The sequence below is a fragment of the Octodon degus genome, unplaced genomic scaffold (assembly GCF_000260255.1).
Source record: "Octodon degus isolate 3935 unplaced genomic scaffold, OctDeg1.0 scaffold00003, whole genome shotgun sequence".
Taxonomy (NCBI): Eukaryota; Metazoa; Chordata; class Mammalia; order Rodentia; family Octodontidae; genus Octodon; species Octodon degus.
This window is the reverse complement of record NW_004524579.1, coordinates 35,237,714-35,258,556: the sequence shown is the minus strand read 5'-3', so window position 1 is coordinate 35,258,556 and position 20,843 is coordinate 35,237,714. Positions and strand designations below refer to the sequence as shown.

General features: G+C 33.9%; 1 protein-coding gene across 3 annotated transcripts in view; it reads right to left on the bottom strand.

The window, feature by feature from the left end:
* Wdr7 (WD repeat domain 7) overlaps window positions 1-20,843 on the bottom strand; it is a 438,292-nt gene that overhangs the window by 181,762 nt on the left and 235,687 nt on the right. The window lies entirely within an intron of this gene.

Genomic DNA, 20,843 nt, shown 5'->3' with positions numbered 1-20,843 from the left:
CATGTATATAGAAAGACACTTAAAATGAGTCCACAAAGAATAGATTTATCCTTAATGTTTGCTCATATAAAATTTAAATTATTACCCTTTTTAAAAAATTTGTATAATTTTGTAAGGTATATTTCACAGCACTTCTAAGCTACTTTATAATGATTCCCTTCCAAAGTTATTTTATAACTTCGAGGTCATGATAAATATTTCACCAACTACTTTTTTTCATAAAAATATAGATTGAAATGTTTAAAATATTTAATATTAAGGAATATTTTCTAATCTGAAATCATACAGTACACTTTTCCCTTTTCATAGAAATGTTTTAGTTTTGTGACGATACAGAGAAAATTTAAATTTAAAAAAGTAATAGGAAAAATACTATTACAGATTCAAATAATGATCTATGATAGTTAAGCTAACTCAAGTGGGGTAGAGGGGGCACCTAAAACCTTAACCATATGAAGAAGAAAAAAAAAATTCAATAACTACTGCCTCTATGTTTAAAAGAAAATTCTAGACAAAATGATATTTAACAGCTTAATACTTTAGATCTTAGTACAAGCATTCGAAACCAAGTTTATTTATGTACAAGCACAGATCCGAGGAGTAAGTACAGTGTAACTGAATCTAGATTCACATATTATAGTGGTATATATTTTACTTTTTTACATAGTATTTTTGAGACACAGGAAACAGACTGAGCCCCTTCCCCCCACATCTCAGCAAGAGCACGCTCCATAACAATAGTTCAAAGGAAAGCTCTATTCTGCAGTTGCACTGATTGTTCTGTCAGCTGACCTCTGCAGAAGGGAATTGCTAACCGCTGCCTTGCTCCTTAGCTGACAAATGAATGATCGCAGCTCCATCTATTTTCACTATGGCTGCCTCTACCCCAGGTGCTCAGACAGAGAGCCCGGTGTGACATCTTAGATCAAGATGAATTGGCACAAACTCCTGATCCAAGATTGTTTTATACCATTTAATTTAGTTTCTTCCCTTGCTTGGATGAGCACAGCTCTGGTTATGGATTTCTATTCTAATGTACTGAAGCAGGCCCTGAAAGAAGCCAATGAAGCAGCTGCTGGAGCAAGGGACTGCAGGGATACTGATCAATAGGCAAGGCATTGACCCCAGCCGTTCAGTCTCTGCAACGGCCACTGCTTAAAGAGGGAGGGGGCACAGCAGCACACACGGGCCGCTTCCACTAGGAAATTAAACAACAGGGGCATCTGGAGAGCTCCGCCTCTCTCCCTGTCCTCCACCTTCTCTCTGATCCTTTTGTTTAATTACCTCAATCTTGTCTTTAACTTTCACTCCTTTGGAATGAATTAAGACTTTTACAAGTTTTAATAATTCACTTTCAAACAGCCATTTGTAAATTTTACTCCTAAGCTAATAGAAAGAATTGTAACAGGTGCCCTCTGCCAAGTGGCCAAAATATGAAATCTTAATTAGCTGTCAAGTACATCACTTGTTGTAATTTAAAGTTTGGCATGTGCATAGGCGCATAATAACAATGTCCAACTGGCTATTAACACTACTGATGCTGGAATTCTATGGCATGTAATTTTTATCATCACTCAGATCTGGAAAGATGATAGCTCTTTGTTAACAAGAAAAGAGGTAAAGATGTAAGAACAAAAAGCCCCTAAAAATGACACTGACTGCAATTTATATGGTGACTGCAGATGCCCATCCCTACTAATCTAAAAATAACACTGCAATTTCTCACTTTTTTAATTCTTCAAATTTGTAAACATCTTCAAATAATTGGTTTGACTTCTATTTTCTGTTGAGTGATAAAAGTTATATGTAATTAGCAGCAATGCTTTCCTACAAATAAAATGACAATCAAATGGGAGACTGCAATATTAAAAATAAAATAATGCTGTAAAAGCAAACCTTTCTACAGTTTCATTTGTCTCATGAAAATTTGGTATTTTTTCACAGAGACATGGCTCCATTTAATCATGCTAAAGGGTGACATAGAGATCCATTTTCTTGACAGGACGGTTGATCACCCTATCACAGTAAGAAAATTAATACCTTCAACTAGCACTGTGCGGAAAACAGAAGCTACATGCAATGGTAAAGCACATAAATGTTCTGCATTTTAAGCTGCAAACAGAATACATGTTGTGTGTGAAAAACAATATGCTTTCTCATTATTGAGTTACTTTAACAAACTATGAGGCTCTGATTTTATTAAAAACAATCATTAATTCATATAGTGTGCCTCAAAAGTATACAATTGTCTTTAGATTTAGCATAATTGACTCCAGATTTACACGAACAGGAGTAAATACTTTACTTACAGCTTAAGTAGAGCACAGGTAAAATATCTGAGAAGTTTAAGCTATTTAAAGGGCTATGAGATATTGATTACTTCATTTAAAAAGCAGTCAGAGAGTGCAACCAAGAGGTCAAGATAAATTTAACAGTTTGAAGCACTTTACTAAATAACTCTAAAGATCATGTTAATTGGCTTTGTGCAGTTCTAGGGTAAAATTAATTTTATCCTAGCTTACAATAAAAGGATTAAAGGACATATTAAGTTCTTCAGTTTTAACTGGAATAGGAATCAATGGATTTGAATTAGGGCTAACGGCGGTTTTATGAGAGATGGACTACCAGCAGATACTTTATATCTGCAATTAGCTATATATTGATGGAGCTCTGTTACTGTATTAGGTATTAAAACCTTAGATAAGTAGATACCACTAATTTACTACCCTGAGAAAACAAGTACTGTGTAGCTTGAGCTGGAAAAACTGTTTTCAAAAATTTGATTCTTTGTTTAGAACTGAGAATCAGAATGCTTGCTTATAGGTGACTAAGACATAAATACATTTCTAATGATCTTAATGAATAATGTGATATGAGTGAGAATTCCCTTTAAGATCAGAAATATATTTAAAACATCCCATATCATAGACATATCACTGAGGATTTTTTAAACCAATACATTATACAAAAACTGGTCTTAGCATATCAACTTTACATCAGAAATTTCTGGCTGTGGCAGATATGAATATTCTCTGAATTTGACACATTTTTCAAAATACCTGAAAACTTTGGAAATTCAGAAATGTCTATTCATGGTGAAGGAAAATAAAATATTACACTTTCATTTTTAAATATTAAAATTTCAGAGTTATATGCATGAGATAAGTTGCTTATTTAGTAAGTGCTCCCTAACATGAAAACATGTATTTAGTAAGAGCTACTATCAATTAATAAATAACTATGATTTTTTTATTTTATAGAAAAAGGCCTATTTGTATTAAAAAATTAGAAAACAGCAAATTAGAAGATCTCATAGCAGAAAATTACAGATCCAAATGTTGATATTATTTAAAATATTGTGGATTAAGCTAGAATATCATTATTGTTTACAATCTTGTTTTACTTAGGTGCATTTGTTAATATTAGGCATTATTTATTACAGAACAAGAGTAACTGAACAAAATAAATTTGTCAATATTGACAATCTGGAGGACAAGAGAACCTAAACAATTAAGACACATGATTTACTATTTTCAGTATCAGTACACAGCTTTGGAATGATCTTAGTAAATTGGTCAAAGCTCTATAAATTTTAGTTCATAAAGGTAAAAATGATTTCTATTTTCAGGCCAGTAAAATATTCATCTAAAATTTTCACTTTTGTCTTAGTTCTACTTTATCACCCCCAAAGATATTTTAAATGTGATATGGCATTATCAATAGATATTGACTAAAAAAGCATATTGAACATTTTATACAAAATAAAGATACATTTAAAATAAGACAGTAAAACTTATCCAATCAAAATATATTTTAAATTGAGTTCTTAAAAGCAAATTGTATACAAAGTCTTACACGCACTTTAATCAAAATAATCGTACTCCTGACTACAATCTAAATTGATGTAGTTGGCTGACTAATGAGGTAAAAAATTAGTTTTAGGGTATGCCTTTTAATAACTATCATGTGTTGCTAACTAAATGTTACCTCTCTAGGTGCATACATGTCTTATATGCACACAATTATACCCCACACACAGTATATAACATTCATAGGAATGGCACCAAGACATTTGTGGCTACGAGAACTACAAGCATAGTTCTGAAATTTTAAAATGTGTTGTCCATCTTCTAGAATCATAACAAGCAGAATGTTAAACCAGCATTTTCACAATATACTATTTCTATATACACAAACATTTTCTCTGCTTATTAAGACTGATAAACCACAATCTCCAAAAAAGTCAAATTTTACCAGATATGTAACAACATTCCTCCAATTAAGCCTGTTAACAATAGAAAAAGAATAAATGAGTAAAGCTCTTTTGCAATATTAATTCATTTTTAAACAATCTGCATTTTAAAATGTTTAAAATGCAACCATATTCTATTAAGTTTCAGTTATCCCATGTACCCTCCAAATATTTGTCAAATATTTTAAAGATGAATTTGTTAAATGGAAATACAAAAAGGCTTAAGTTGGTAGAAATCCAGTGTATAAGGATGCAAAGACATCACTGGCTCACTGATGAATCAGGTTTCACAGGCTCATGTGGAGAATGCAGGGATGCACACCATTGTAAATAACATGATTAAGTTCCTTTCCTAAAGCCAGTGCTTTGTGAGTGTTACATATTATATTTGCTGACATACTGAGAGTAATTCAATTTTTATAAAATATGGCAAATAAATTTTGATGGGAAAAATATACAATTGCAGATGGTTACATAGCCAATGTATGCAATTCTACTTGTGTATCTGAAGTAAATAAAATAGTTCGTAAGTTTTCTGCACCCTAAAGAAAAAAATCTTATTAAACATGATTGTCATGGAAGATTTCCACATCTATTTTCAGACTTTACATTACCAAAGTAGGCATGGGTGTACAACGTTAGTGATGTAGGAGTTTCCCACATTTCAGATGCTTTGTATCAAATGTGCTAGTGTTTTCCTCATATCCATTGACACAGCATATGGAATATACTTCTCAGATCTATACAGATTTTATTGCTGCTGTGGCCGCTAAGGCACCACTGTACCTCTCCCTTGAAAAGTGATGTAAACAAACATGCTATTAATTTGCATGCATGCACGATAGCCCCCTGCTGGAACACAATGAGCTCTGCAAATGCTTATTTCTTTCTGCTGCTGCTGCTGATTGAGCCATTTTGAAATAATGACCTTTTGCACAAGTGGTGTGTGTGTGTGTGTGTGTGTGTGTGTGTGTGTGTTCAACAAAACCAAGTCATTTCCCACTAAATCAGATCAGAGTAAAATGTATGGTCACTCTAATTTTCAAAGAAAATTTAATATTAACATCTTGGAGATGTGCCAATTATTTTGACACTTTAGGAAAACTTGTAAAGACAATTTGTATGTTTTTCAAGTAATACATGTAAAGTGTTCTCATTTTTCACACAGATACTGTTCTATACTTGTTTTTTTGTGATTTGTCTTTTTTTCCTATTATTCTCCATCTAAACATCAAAAACTCAACTATTTTCCTTTGCCTTTATTTTGTGAAAATATTCCCAGTTTGAAAGAAAACTGGTATTTTAAAAAAAATCCCAAATATCTAAGACATTTAGGTAATCAGAAATCTTATAGTAACAATCTTGCAAACACTCAATACTTGGTCCAATCTGCTTTTCAAAGGTGACTCTGATGCACACATCAAGTATCAAAAACCACAAAATTATAATGATAAAAAAGACTATTTTAGCTTTTTCAGGAGGAAACTAAAAATGAGGGAAGAAAATTTTCAGAACACAGTAGTAGGTGCCTTAAAAAATTATAGAAACTTGGAAACAGTATATCATTCTTAGAGATAATCTTTTCTCATAGTTACTCTTTTTTGAAAATTACTATAATGTTACTTATTAAAAAACACTGCAACAGACATGGTGTGTTTTCATGAAAGAGCCAACAGAGCATTATGAAACAACATTTTATAGATTGCTAAAATATACTGAGTAAAGATTCTATACATAATGATAGCAAAGAGTAATAAGTTATGGCACCTGAGCTTATTTTTATTTATAAAATTAACAATTGAGATCACATAACAATATTTTCACCTAAGTAATTATCTGTATCACGTGAGAGATAAGAAACAGATCAAAAGGGATGACTACTTTGCTCTACCTCTGATAATTTAATAAGTACATCTGCTCATACATAGTTTTTGCAGCGCTCTTTTTAAAAAATTACTATACATTTGGTTACAATAATGAAAAAATGACATGTAACTAAAAGTTAACACTTTCAAAGGTTTGCGTTGAGAAAATTAGAACTTCTAAGGGATGTCTAGCTTTTGTTTTTCTTAGCAGATTATAACACGATCTCTGATTTTGAAAAATGATCATCTTATTTCATTTTTCTCCTGCTTTCTTCACTGAGAGATGGTAAGTGGAAGTAATGGAATAATAGGGGGAAACATAATGTCTTGAAAATCACCGGCCACCCTTCAGTAGTAATAACAGATCTGAGTAAAACTGTGATGGTTAAGCCCAAAGCAAGTTTTATAGCAAAGACTTTACCCATTCCAAAAAGCAGAGATACACAGCCTTCAGATAGCAGATATCCGAGGTTTGATCTTTTCCTTGTTAGCACACTGTGAGTTATTAAAACCTGACAAACATTAACATACGGTATAATTCCTAAGAACTAAATAGGTACATAAGTGTAAAAGAGAGATGTAAAAAACATATAAAGGAGAAATAAAATAAGAAAGAAATGGAGAAAGGTATTTAAAGGAGAAATAAAGAGGTCAAAGAAAATTGTGAATTTTCTTTTATTAATCATATTAATAAATACTATACAAAGCAAACCTTTTTTAAAATCTAAAACAGCAAGTGAGTAAAAATAGGCATTCATGTTGAAAGTCTTAAAAGTCATGGACATAGTTAACCAAAGCCTTCAACTATAACATATAACCTTAAATATATATATTTTGACAGGTTTAAAAGAATTTATTCTTGCTATATGGTAAAACATACCTATCTCCTCAAAATTCTCCCTGACTAGTTCAAACATTACGTTACTTGGCTTTGTGAAGAGACAGCTTTTCAATCTTCTTTTTAACTCACTTTTTATTAAAACAGGTAGTACCTCTGTATACAAAAACGTATAAAATACACGGGTCTTCATGTTGAATAAATGTATACCAAAGAAGACTGCTTTCTACTTTATTATTCTGAGACTTTTTGACAGGAAGAAAAAAGAATACAAAACTAAGAGAGCATAAAATTTACTGAGAACTCTTCCTTTCGCCACCACTACCACCAGTCTGCCAGTGTCAGCACCATAAACTGACTCACATGTCAGGAATGGGTCAACAGACGCAGATGGACAATCCAAAGTCAGAATTCAACATGAATTTCAGCTTCTTAAAAACCATGTGTTTCTCGTATCAGCAAAAGAAAAACTCATTCCTTCAATACTTTCTTCAATGGTTCTGCTTTTACAAAATCAAAATACTGTCTTCATTTATGGGGGAAAAAATCCCTCTCAAAATACTAAAGATTAATTACTTTACCAGTTAAAAAATACTAACAGAAAAACCTAAAGTTCATCTTTTAAATGATCTTTTTAAATGTTGCATTTATACAAATTTCACTGACACATCTAATGTATGTGTTATAATGGTATAATTAAACATTTATCACAATCCTGTTTTGTCAATTTTGTTTCTTTTCACTGTAATTTATACAAAAAGATGACTGTTTTGTGTGACATTATCCTCCTTTAATCTCTTACTTGTGTGCTCACCTTAGTAGACAATGCAAATTTCACTCTGAAGTCAGAAGAGCTCCATCCTCTGCCTCATTTAATATTGCCACTTATCCATTCCATATACCAACTTATTTAATATGTCCTACAAACTACACTGTTAGTAAGGGCAGTGGCATGATCAAGAGGCAACTAGGCAAGTCAGAATTTCTCACATGTGCCTGTCACAATCACTTCCTACCCACTGTGAATCAGCTTTTTATTCTGTAACATGAAACTCTAATATTCAGATGTTAGCTTCGCTTTTTACCTTTGAGATACACTTGTATACCTACAAATAAATGCAGTGTCTATAAAGTTTTTTTTTAAGCTACTACAATCACTTTCTAAATTTGTTCATAAAAACAGAACTAGCATTAAGATTTAAAGAAGAAAACAAAAAAAAGTCAGAATTATAAAGCACCCCTCGATCCAAGTAGTATGTTTGAAAGGAATTTTTAGAATTTTAGAAGAAAAATGAGACCAGAGATGCATGTGTTCTAAACCAAACTAATACTTGTATTTTTTAGATAAAGAAGTTTAAGTAGGTTAAGTCTTCCATTGGTGAGATTAAGAGCCCAAAGAGTGGGTACTCATGGCCGTGCCATTCAGATCCACCTCTAGAGTCTTTGCTGGTCTTTATGTTAGTATTTATTGTACAGAAATGTATGAATGTTTTAAGAATTTTCAAATTCTGTATACTTTTAAATGCTTTTAAAACACTATAATGAGCAAACAAAACTTAGGGAGGGGGGCGCTGGTGAGATGGCTCAGTGGTCTAAAGCACCTACTTAGAACAAGCTTAGCAAAGCACAGGGACCACGGTTCAATCCCCCAGCACCACATGCCAGCCAGCCCCACCCCCTGGTGGATTGAGCTGGCCACACACACACATAAATAAATAAATAAAATTTAAAAAAAAAACTTAGGGCGGTCTTTAAGTTTTAACCTACAATATCTAATAATGTTATTTTTTTCTATTATATAAAAATGCAAAACTTAGGTAAGGCTTTCTACTAAGCATCTCAAGTAATTATATCAAATTGGTTTCATTTGGAAATTTATATGAAATGTTAAAACATATTAAATACAACACAAGGTATCAAACATAAACATCATTACCACCCAGAGACCAAGAAACATAACTGAATAACAAAATCATCATGTCATCCACAGAAACATCAACAAGTTCTATAGGAGAAAAGTTTCCTCAAATAAGATACATGGCAAAAAACTAATTAAAATATAAATGTAAGTCTTAATTACATCTACATGTACCTTCATATGTTAACATCTAATAATCATACAAATACAAATATTTTACAAAGTCACACACTGAACTCCAATTATTAGAATAAATTCATAACCATTTTCAACATTCATATCATAATATGAATACATATCTAAGAGTAACCAGAAGGGTTCAGGTAATCATTTTCTACTGCATACCAGTGCTATTCTAAGCTTATAGTGTGTTTAAATCCACACCAATGAAATCAATACAGCACTGTTCTATTCAAGGTGAGACCAAATAAACCTGTCTGAACTTTGAGAAATAGGCTTTGCAGTATACTTTGAGTGCTAAATGCCTTTCAGTCCAGAGATCTGTCATTAAATAATCATTAGCCATCATTCATTCTTCCTAAAAAGCTTAACATCTAAACTTGTTCAGCATCCACTAAAGCATTAGTATAGACTACCAAGTAAGTACTCATTAGCACTTAGAGATGTTTCAGTCACTGTTTAACCATATATCATCTTAGCAAAAGTGCTCCCAAAACATTGATATATAGGCACACTGGATTAGAATGCAATAGATACAAATTATTGAAGAAGATTTCAATGTAATAATCAGTTGCATTTGCATAACATGGAACAACCCCACCGAGCTACAATCAACTGTTTCCTAGATGTTGTACCCAAAGTCTTTCCTATATTTCAGCATCAAATGTTATTCAGCATCATATAAAAGTCAAGTAAAATTCAGTTAACAGAGAATTCACTGGGAGATAAGTTGGGTTTGATCCTGAATATATTTTAAAAACATGTATTGCTTATCAATACTATTAATATCTCCATTTCATTATATGTTCATCTCAATTGCCAAATAGCTATGATAGTGGATGCTGCTGTTTGTTAGACATCATGAAGTAAAGAAAATATTAAGATACATTTATCTTCCATTTTCTGAACATTTTAATACATAATATAAAATGATCTTTAGTAAGTAATGTTATTGGATTATGTGCAGAAATTAGATGACCAAAATAATTTTCACTATACTTCTCATATACTACTGTATATTCTCAGTTTCAAGCTAATATTAATAAAAACATCATTTCTGCAAGACATTAATTTGTTCTTCATTTTTAAAAGCTCAAATAAAATACATGGCGAGATACTTATGGTCTCATCTACAGTTTTACAACTTATCATTTCCAATTTATTTAATACAGATTTCAACCTACATGAGAGTCACGACATTGTATGAAAATTTATATCACCCTATGACATCTGATATTTTCCCAGGTGTACTTAGGTAACTAAATTAAAAAAGTATTATTTCATTTATTTTAAAATTCCAAATATATATTATAGAAGTATAAAATAATATTTAGAAACTTCCTATTTTAATTATTAATTCACTATATCTACAATTTCATAAAGTTTTAATTGCAAAGATAGGACAAACATAACACTACCTGAAAAGTTTGGTAAATGTATAATATTATAGTCCAATGTATAAAATATTCTAAGAAATCATAAATTGAAAAACATACAAAACCATGTTTCCTCACAGATGACATTTAATGGTTCGGTTATCTTGACTGCAGCACTGAAATGCTTAGAACTCTGTCAATACACTACAGAATATAAAAGGGCCATTCCTTTTCACTTGTTACACTTCTTCAATAGGTCCACTTAATTGATCAAATAGTTAACTAAAAAGGACTAGTCTACTCATAAAAAAAAGACATTTCTTCAGAAAAACTAAAAAAAAAGGAAACCTAAAACTAAAACAATAGTAAAGCTCATGTAAAAGTATAACAAACAAATAAGAATCTGCATAAGTCAATCTTTTTTAAAAAATAGAACACTCTGGTAAATGCAGCAAAGCTTAGCCAAGTGCTTCATCCCGTTCAAATTCTGTACCAAGAATCTCTTACCAAATATAGAATGAATTTTTATAACACCTCTACTAAATTTTATGAAATGTTTTGCTTCTTCATCATTACAAGTATTTAATGATAATAATACTGATTTACTTGGACTATTTTTGAAAATGCAAAAATAAGAAAAGGGATTTTATTCACCTCCTCTAACAATAAAAACTGGTCTGTATATGGTAAACAACTATGTTGTAAAAAAAAAAAAAAAAGAAACAGGATGTTTTCAAATAATTCATGCTTTTAAAAATATGTTAGATTAACTGTTAATACAAAAACATGATCAATAAAAGCAATTCATTCCTGACTCTGAAATCTCACTGGGTATAGGTAGACCTTCAATAAAACTGATACTCTTCTGGATTTTACATTTTGAAGCATGATTACAATTTTATTGAAACTTATATAGAAGTAAGATACTATTTTAAATTATAGTCATTTTGAAACTAAGTTGCAACTTATCCTGATCCTTTATGAATAGACTAGGTTTTTATTGGAAATCAATGGGAAGGCAGGTAAAATTAGATAGCCATGGTTACCAGAATATCAATAAGAGATACAGCAATACCCAATTCTAAAATGTATGTTAAAAGAAAAATGAAAACATCGTTTGCATGCAATTTTTAAGAAGCAAAGTATATTTTAATTGTCATTATACATAATCTGAATTACATTAATAATGAAAAGACATTTTCATTATCATTTCATTATCAAAATTACTTTCAAAACTGGATTTTATATTTTTATGTGCATGTTCAAAAAGCTGAAACATTGTAAAATGTATTCAATATATAAAATTGTCAATTTAAGTTTTATTCCATTTCAAATATTTATTTAGTATATACAACATACATAAAACAAAAAATTTCAAAACTGTAATGAACCTGCTGAATTTAGTTGAATGCATGAAATTAGAGTAAAACACAAAAAGAATTCACCATAAGCATATTTAAATATAATTCACATATATAATCCAAAACCCCCAAATTACAAGATAGACATTTCTGATAAAGTATCTTTAAAATATATTACATATTGAATTTAAATCTTAAATTTTAAAATCAACACCAGATAAAACAAAACCTTATCATTAACATATAGTTCCAAGTAAATATCTACCAGCTGACAAAAGCAAAGTGCTTTGGAGAATTATTTTAGGTTTACTTCTCAATTTTTCTCTTTGTTCATACATATTTATATGAAAATTTTATTTGATTTTCTAACTCTTAGGCTTATTTATAAAAAGGTCTAACTAGAAAACTTTATGGAGTATACTTAAATATATTAACAATTCATGTCCTTTATACCTTAAATTAATTTTAGAAAAGAAATGTACACATTTATAAGGTATGATAATCACTGAATTGTTTTGAGTAAATACTGAAAGAGTACAACATTCAAACTCTAATTGGAATGTAATAGCTACATTACACTGGAGGCTATTAAGTATGCATTCCTTCTTCTAATTAAATGTTCAAAACGGTTATGTTTAATTTTCATAAGAGAAACAAGTCAATATACTTCTTTTTCTTAAAATAGTTTTTGAAACCCCTCAACCTAAAGATGCTGCTCATTCTTAAAGTGACAAATACAGAAAGTCAGGAGGTTCTTAAAATATGTCACCAACCATCCTGTTCAGAAATGAAAGGCCAATACTATACTAAAGGAAAAAAATGAAACCACAAGTAAGTACCAGAATTATGGCAGACCCCACAGTATTGCAGGAGCTCAATATTTGACTGCTCTGCTGCTGGAGCAACTCCAGAGAGAGTTAACCTGGTGTGATAAAACACTTGACAAAGCAATTCTGACTGTGCAGCAATGCTAAGTTGTGGACTAATACATGAACAGGAGGCCCAATCGCTGTCTTTCACCATGCACAATTTACACGTGGCTTTATCAATAGCCTTAGCACTGAATACAGAACACACTCTATTTGGCTTTCAGTCAATTAAGCTTTAAGCTGTCAGCAAACAAGACTTTTAAGTTAATTTTGAATCACCACGAATCAAGTTGAAGGTTGTGAAAGGGCGGCTCACATGCCGGCATGAAAAAAGGCAGTTTAATTGCCTCTGAATAGCTATTATATGCTGCAATTGGCCTATTGAATCTTAGACGATCTATTTATTTATCAAAGTGCAACCATCAAAGATTAGTAAAAGAGTGAATAGTATGAATTGTGTTTTCATTATTTTGCATAAGAAATATATTTACAAAAGTATAATTTATCTTTTCAAAGTATATTTAATTTTTAATGTAAAAATTGAGAAATACAAAATTAGCAACACAAAACAGGTAACACAGAAATAAAGAAAATGCATCTCTATAAAGATACTTTTAATAAGGTACATCTTACTATATAATATTTTCAAATTACTTAATCTGAAAATTGATTTAGAATGGATATACTCCTTTATAAATGTTTACATATAAATATTCATCAAATAGAAAAGGAATTATAAATTTGAATTAAGTCAAACACTTTACAACATTTTCATTTCAAATTTCTTAACTGCATCATTCATTATGAAGGGAATGAACACAAAACACATCATTTTAATAGTTTTTTTTTTTTAAAACAAAGATAGAGGATTTAGCAAGGAAATAGTATATTATTAAGGATTTCTATTTTCATAATATTCTAAGCCACATACTTTTAAGAAAGATTGTGGTGGATCAAAACCTTCATCAGTTTTTTCCTGAAATTATTTTTTTTCAACTGGACATACTCTGCTTTATTATTACAGGGTTATTCACGAGTGCTGGATGCATATATTGATTTTTTTATTAGAAGAGAGCACTGAAGAATTAGGTCGGTGGGGGGAGTGAATGCTCAAATTTTGTAAACAGATATAACCATATATCACATTTAGGAATAGTAAAATCTTGCTTTGGCTGAGATAAGCTTTAGTTCTTTTATTTTTTTCACATTTTTACATAATGGGCTTAAGAGTAAACATACTGAACCATGTATTCATGGATGCCCAGTGAAGAAATATGAAGATCAGTGGCGAGAAAGTACTAATGGATGTAAGAATGTGGACATAATGCAGGTTAATTTTAGTGTTCCTCAAAAGTGGTCACTTATTCTTGGAAGCCTGGCCCCATTCCTCTGTGTCTGCAGTGAGCACAGTGAAATGCTTAGGAACAAGTACGGATGGCATCTCTGCAAACTAAACATACTCTAGGGCTGCAACTCAGTGAAAAAGATGGAAACCCTCTTTTCTTCTCCCCATTCCCACCCATTATTATAAAACACTCTGCTTGGATTTATATTTACAAAGTATATTTAATAGTTATTCCTTATAAATACCAATGTATTAAAACCACAAATATAAAGACATTAAAGTAGGGAATGGCTGTTTGACTTTCAAGGTAAGTGAGCAGATTAAATATAAAATCAGACTAAAATGCCTATCTCCTACTATGTTTTTTATTTTATATATTCCCAAGAGACACAAAGTGTCCCAAATACTTACCCATACAAATACCCACTCATTCAGTTAGAGGAAGAACATAAGTGGAAGACAGACAGAGATGGATGGACAGATGGACAGATGGACAGACATACGGATGGATGGACAGACGGACGAACAGAGAACTCTACCTTCCTGTATCTTACATTTAGAAAAAGCAGACACATAGGCAGACATAGACTACACAGTTTAAGACAAGAGAGTGATAATGGGAAATCAGGCAGAAAATACTCAACAAGAAGAATCAAGGATAAGAATACCTGAGACATAGTGGTTGAGTAAGTTGCCAAGTTTTACAGAAAGGAAGATGATGGAGCCAGGATACAAATTCAGGAAGACTAACTCTGAGGTCAACACCTGAACTACTGCCCTAAACAAACAATAAAAATCAGATAAGCACTCTTCTTAAGCATCTCAAAACTCAAGCAAAGTAAATGAACATATAACTGAAATTTGAGGAAGAAAGCAATACTTGTCATTATTTAAGAGCAAAAACAACACAAAAAGTCATGAATGAAGGTTCAAAAGAAAGCTAACCTCAGCAGGGAGATGGGAAATGCTCATGGCAACAGTGTCATTCATGGTTATGTTCCCAAATCCATTTGACCCTGACAAAAAATGCAGATCCATCTAAACACTAATAAATTAATAGAAGCTTTTATGGTTTAGATCTAAAATCTGCCTTCTAAGTCTTATGTTTTCAAGGTGATTGTGATACAGGGAGAAAAACTGGGCAACCTCCAAACAATATAGGGAACCTCCAAATGACATAGGGAAAAATGAACTCTGGACCTGACTTGCACGAGTTCGTGTTCTCTAAAACCGAAGAATGAATTTTAGGAACAAACAGGTTATGAGCAGAATATATTTATTGAGAGAAAGAAAGCTCCTGTCCAAGAGAGGGACAGGAGGGGGCCTGAGCGGGTAGTTCCCTGAGAAGCTGTCTCTTCCAGGGACTTTCATAGTGTAAAACCATGTGAGGCTGAGGTAGAGAGAATGTGAACTCCCTTAGGTGGGCAGGAGGTGGGACAAAACTATGGTCAACCAATGAGATTACAAGCACCATTGCTCAGGTAAAACTGATTAAATCCAGTATCAAATGAGAAAGCGAGTCACATAGCAAGTGGGCATGAATAGGGAACAGGGTCTCTTACTGTTGGGGTTGGGCTAGTGACTCATTTGGGCTCTTCCAAGTTGATTAATACTATGTAAAACATCAATCCCTAATGCCCATCCCTAGGGAAGTATGTAGCTGTGCTTCCTCTTTTTGTCTTGGTCTTGAGATGTGGCCCATATGGGAGTGTCTGTCTCTTCCAAGTTGCAAAGTCACCTTGTCTTCCATCTTGTCTCCTTGAGGGCCTGGCCCTGTCTGACTGCCTATAATATTTCTGTCTAACTCGGCTGGCTACAACAATTGGACCGTGGGGGCAGCACAACCACCAACAGACTTGCCCATCTGTAAGTTTAGTATTGAATGAGCTGTTAGGACATAAAGCTTGGTTGGAGGCAGGTCACTTGGGCCATGACCTGGAGGGGTCTAGTCCTGTCCCAACTCCTCTCTGCATTCTCGGCTTCCTGGCTGCCATGGATTGAGTAGCTTTCCTCTGCCACTTCTGCCTTGGCATGAACCCAGGACTAAGTCCTCTACTGTGTGAGCCAAAAGCAAGTTGAGTCTCCTTGAAATTGTTGGTGTCAGATATTCTTTCCCATAGGTAGGAAAGTGACTAATAGAAAACTGGTTCCAGGAGAGGGAACCATTCCTCTGACTGTTTGAATATGTCATTTAGAAGCGCTTGGAATTGGTTGACAAGAGTAATTTGAAAAGGTTTGAAGATGCTGGTTACAGAAATCTTATACTGCTATAAGCAGGTATTTATAGGAGATGCTAGTAAAGGCCCAGAAGATCTGCATACCATTACCAATACAGAGAGGAAAGGGCAGGCTGATAAAGTTTCAGATAGGAGTGAGGACTATACTGGAAACTGGACTAGAAACCACATGTGTTTTATTCTGGCAAAGAATTTTTCAATATTTTGCCCAAGTTCTAAGATTTTGTGTGAGGCTGAATCAAAATGTGATGGAGAAATTAATACAGCAGATGAAATTTCAAGGTACTCCAATGTTCAGGCATTGGCAATGCTGACTGCATTCAGTCAGACTTAATGAGGAGAATATGGCACAAAAAACAAAGCCAAAAAATGTGAAAAATTGTGCTGGAGGCCAGAAAGAATGCGTATGTACACTTGAAGCCAAAGAACGTGGTTTCTGAAGACATTAGTGCCGTTAAAAAGAACCAAGTACTTTGTAGTGGTAAAGTGATGCCCTGAAAGCATTTTAGAAATCAGTGGGGCTGGGGAGATGGCTCAGTAGAATAAGCGCTTCTCTGGAAAGCACAAGATCCTGAGTTCAACCCCCAGTTCCACCAAAAAAAAAAAAAAAAAAAAAGAAGAAGAAGTCAGCAAATGCCCACCCATCACAGGCTCAAAGGTGCAAAACTGTGACCTCTTGAGAAGAAAGCCTCTGAGCCCCGTGTTCAAATGGGGCTGCCTTGAGAAATCATTCCTTGGATTCATTTCCCCAACTTCAACCATCTAGGAACTCAAAGGCTTCTGTGGCTATGTGTGCGAAAAGGGCCAGGCAAACACTTAAGCTGGTAGCAGATCTTGGCATCATTCATGTGCTTCTGGTTTTTTCAGGCAAGCAGAATGAAAGAGTTATAGGATCATAGAAGATTCCACCCAATTTTAAAGCAAGGCCCTAGAAGCCAGGCAGTGGGCTTCTGAAAAAGTAATGTATACTGCTGTGACCCTGAAGCTGAAGGTGCAGTGGAGACTGCCACAAGTTACAGGTGCCAAGAATTCGGAACATCTGCTAAGGGAAGCTACAGGCAGAACATGGAGTCAACCTAAGAAGCCACGTGAGCTGCAACCAGCAAGGACTGGGGATGAGGCCTTTCAAGCTCCCACCTACCAGAACCTGCCTCAGCTACTGGCCCTGGAGCTATAAGATGTAACATTTTCCCTGCTGGGTTTAGGTCTTGCTTTGGTCCCATTCCTTTCTATTCTCCTACTTCTCCCTTATGGAAGGCAAATGTTTACCCTGTGCCATTATATACTGGAAGTATTTAATTTAATTTTTTTTTTCTTTTTACAAAGACTATGAATTTGCCTTTGTAAAGGCAGAGAATAGTCTCAGAGAAAAGTTAGGGCTTGGACTTTTCAGCAGTGCTGGAACTTTTTAATATTTTCAGTGATTCTTAAAGCTGAATTAAATATATTTTGCATAATGAGATGGGCATGACTCTTTTGGGGACAAAGGGTGAAATGTTGTTACTGTTTAGATGCAAAATGTCTCCCAAAAGTCTCTTATGTCCCAAAGCAGCTTGATACAAAGGTGCAGCAATCATCAGTGATTTGCCTGTTGATGAACTCAGTGGCTGAGTGCTGTGAGGAGGTAGGGAATGGGAGAAATGGATTGCTGGGTGTGAGATCTGCAAGACCATATTCCTCTCCCAGCTTTTTCCTTCTCTCTCTGCTTCCCAGATGCCATGGATTGAGTAGCTTTCTTTTCCCATGCCTTTAATTAAGAGACTTGAGATACAGATATTAGCTAACAAAAGCTTTAAACTAAGGTGGTAACTGTAAAAATGGAGGTGAGAAACTACACAGCAATACAAACTGGTTGTATCTATCTACCGAGCTAAGAAACATGGAAAAGAGTAAAGAGTTAAACACAATTTTAAGGTTTCAAATATGGATGAATGGTGCCATTAAGAAAAATAACTTCAGGTATAAATTGAGTATAAATATACAATAGGTATGCAGATAGAGAAGTCTAGCATGTAGCTGAAAATAAAAAAGCTGCAACCCAGGTAAGAAAGAGGTACAATGTGGAAAGAGAAAGCTGGAAATTATTCCTGGTTGGGTGAGATGCAATGCCATGAAGCTAAGTGAATTTACCAAGTTAAAGAAGAGAAAGCAGAAACTGTGCAGAGAATGCCGGGAGGCACGAATGCACACCGCTCTTCAGGAGACAGAGTGAGCCACTGAGAGTATAGAAGGGAAAGCTCCCTTTCCCTTTGACAAACTGAACACAGTCCTTCAGGCTGCAGATGACATGTCAGATCTCGGGATGGCTGTCCTCTGTATTCCCACACTCAGGCTTGTTTCTGATTTAGTACTTTATGCCCTTTACAACATTCCTAGAGCATAATCCTGGATACCTCAGGAGGGATGCAAACACACATCTACACACATATGTACAGGCATACATGAGTGTAAGTAAACATACAGAGATCTCTCTCTTTCCCTCTTCCATCTTGTCCGCTGCATGTGTGTGTTTCTGAGTGTGTATATGAGATTATGTGCTGTCAAAAATGAATGAGTGAATGTGTGCATGCTCATGCATACAGTTCATGCTGTCAATGTGACTTGAACCACGAAGACTTTCATGGTCTGAGGGGAAAATACTAAATCAGAAACCACTATTTAGCACTTTCCTTCCTCTGTAGTATTGAAAAAAAAGGCAGTTCTTCCTATCGCCTCAAAGGAAGGTAATTACTCTGGAATGATTTATATTGAACCAATAGAGAACTTAGCATTACAGGCCAATACCACCCACAGAATTTATGTCTCATTCCTAGTGAAGAACGCTGATATATTCTCACAGGCTCCTCAGTGCTAGCTTATGCCAACAGAGAAGTAACTGGAAAAGCAGACAAAAGCAGGCATCACCTTCATGCTGTATAACTTCTACTTTCTACATTATACAATTACATAAGGAAAAACAAATAGATTAGCTGCAACCTCAGCTAATCTTTATGTCTCAAAATTTTACTTGGAGAGAAAAAAAGACCAAAAAACAGCACTAAACTCTTGTTTTAAATATTGCTTTTTCCCCAATGAAAAAATATAAAAGTGTAGAAAGCTACTCAATACTTAAATATCAATATAACACATCTTTGTAAATCTAGGAACAACACATAGATTGTGACAGTAAATTTGTAAGTAAAACATAGACCATTCATTTCAATCAAAACATAATGGAAATTATAGATTCCTCAAAATAACACGGTTGGTTTCTTCAACAGAATCATCCTGTGTGTGTGGAGTGGTCCAGGTGTATTAGGGCCCACTGATGGGTCTACAGTCAGTTTGGAAATATTAGGCCCGCAGCACACTGACTTTCCTAGTGGGTAAGGCTAAGATCTAAAACTTGTGACAAATGGCTCAGCCCCTTCTCCTCTTAGGGATGCATTTATTTGGAAAGAGCAGGTATTCTGCTCTGCTCTCAAAGCAGTAAGTTTTATAGAAGCAAGTACATAAAAGGGAAAGGCAGTGTTTTTCCAGCACAGCTTGTGATGAATAATTAATTTGAATGGAAAATGTATTAAGGAAGAACAAAGGCCAAGAATAACCAAGTCATGTCCAAAGAGGGGTAACAGTGTGCGCACAAACACACACACACACACACACACACACACACCCTACTGACTATAAGGACTAATTATAAAGCTACAGTAATTAAAACAGCATGCTATTGATGTAGGGATAAAATTACAAACAATAAAGAAGGGGAAAAAACAGAATCCAGATACATATACATATACCAGGAAAAACCAGTTATTTACATAAGTATGAAACTGGATCATGTACAAAATAATTTTAGTTGAAACTGGATCAACTACAAATAAATTAATAATTTACAAATCCAACAAAACTTTAAAACTTTTGAACAAAAATATAGATGATGCCACACAGAGGAATTTCTTAGTATTCTAAAAGCACTAGCCCAAAAGAAGGATGAATAACATGAAACTAAGAGCTCCTTTCTATGAAAAGCACCTACTCAAAATAAAAATACATGATGCAAACTGAGAGAAGACACTTGTCAAACATATAGTTGACAAACTACTAGTAATCTAAATATCAGAACTAGAATGTCATGATTTGTATTTAGGTGTCCCCCAAAGCCTCACGTAGTGATGGGGCAGCTTCTAGAGTTTCTGATTAATTCATGAGCCAATGTTGGGATTATGGATGTGAAATTTGCTGGGATTAAGGGCGTAAATGCTACATCCATCCTGGGGCAGATAGACTGAATGTGATATAAGGAAGGGAGAGGCTTGCTTTCTGCTGCTGCAGCAGTTTCCCTTTTTGCTCTTGCTGTTTTGCTGTTTTTCCACCACCATGAGCTGCTTCCTTCTACCATGTGCCACTCTGCCTTCAAGCCTGCCAGTATGGACTGAAACCTCCACAAACCGTGAGCCAAATAAACCTTTCCCTCCTTAATTCTAGTGTCGGGTATTTTGTCCCAGCAGCAAGAGAAAAGTAACCAAGACATATAAGGGACCAGAAAGTCAAACAGTCCCATTGGAAAAACTGGGTAATAATACTTGAATAGCTATTTCACACAAGGGGAAGCACAAGGGT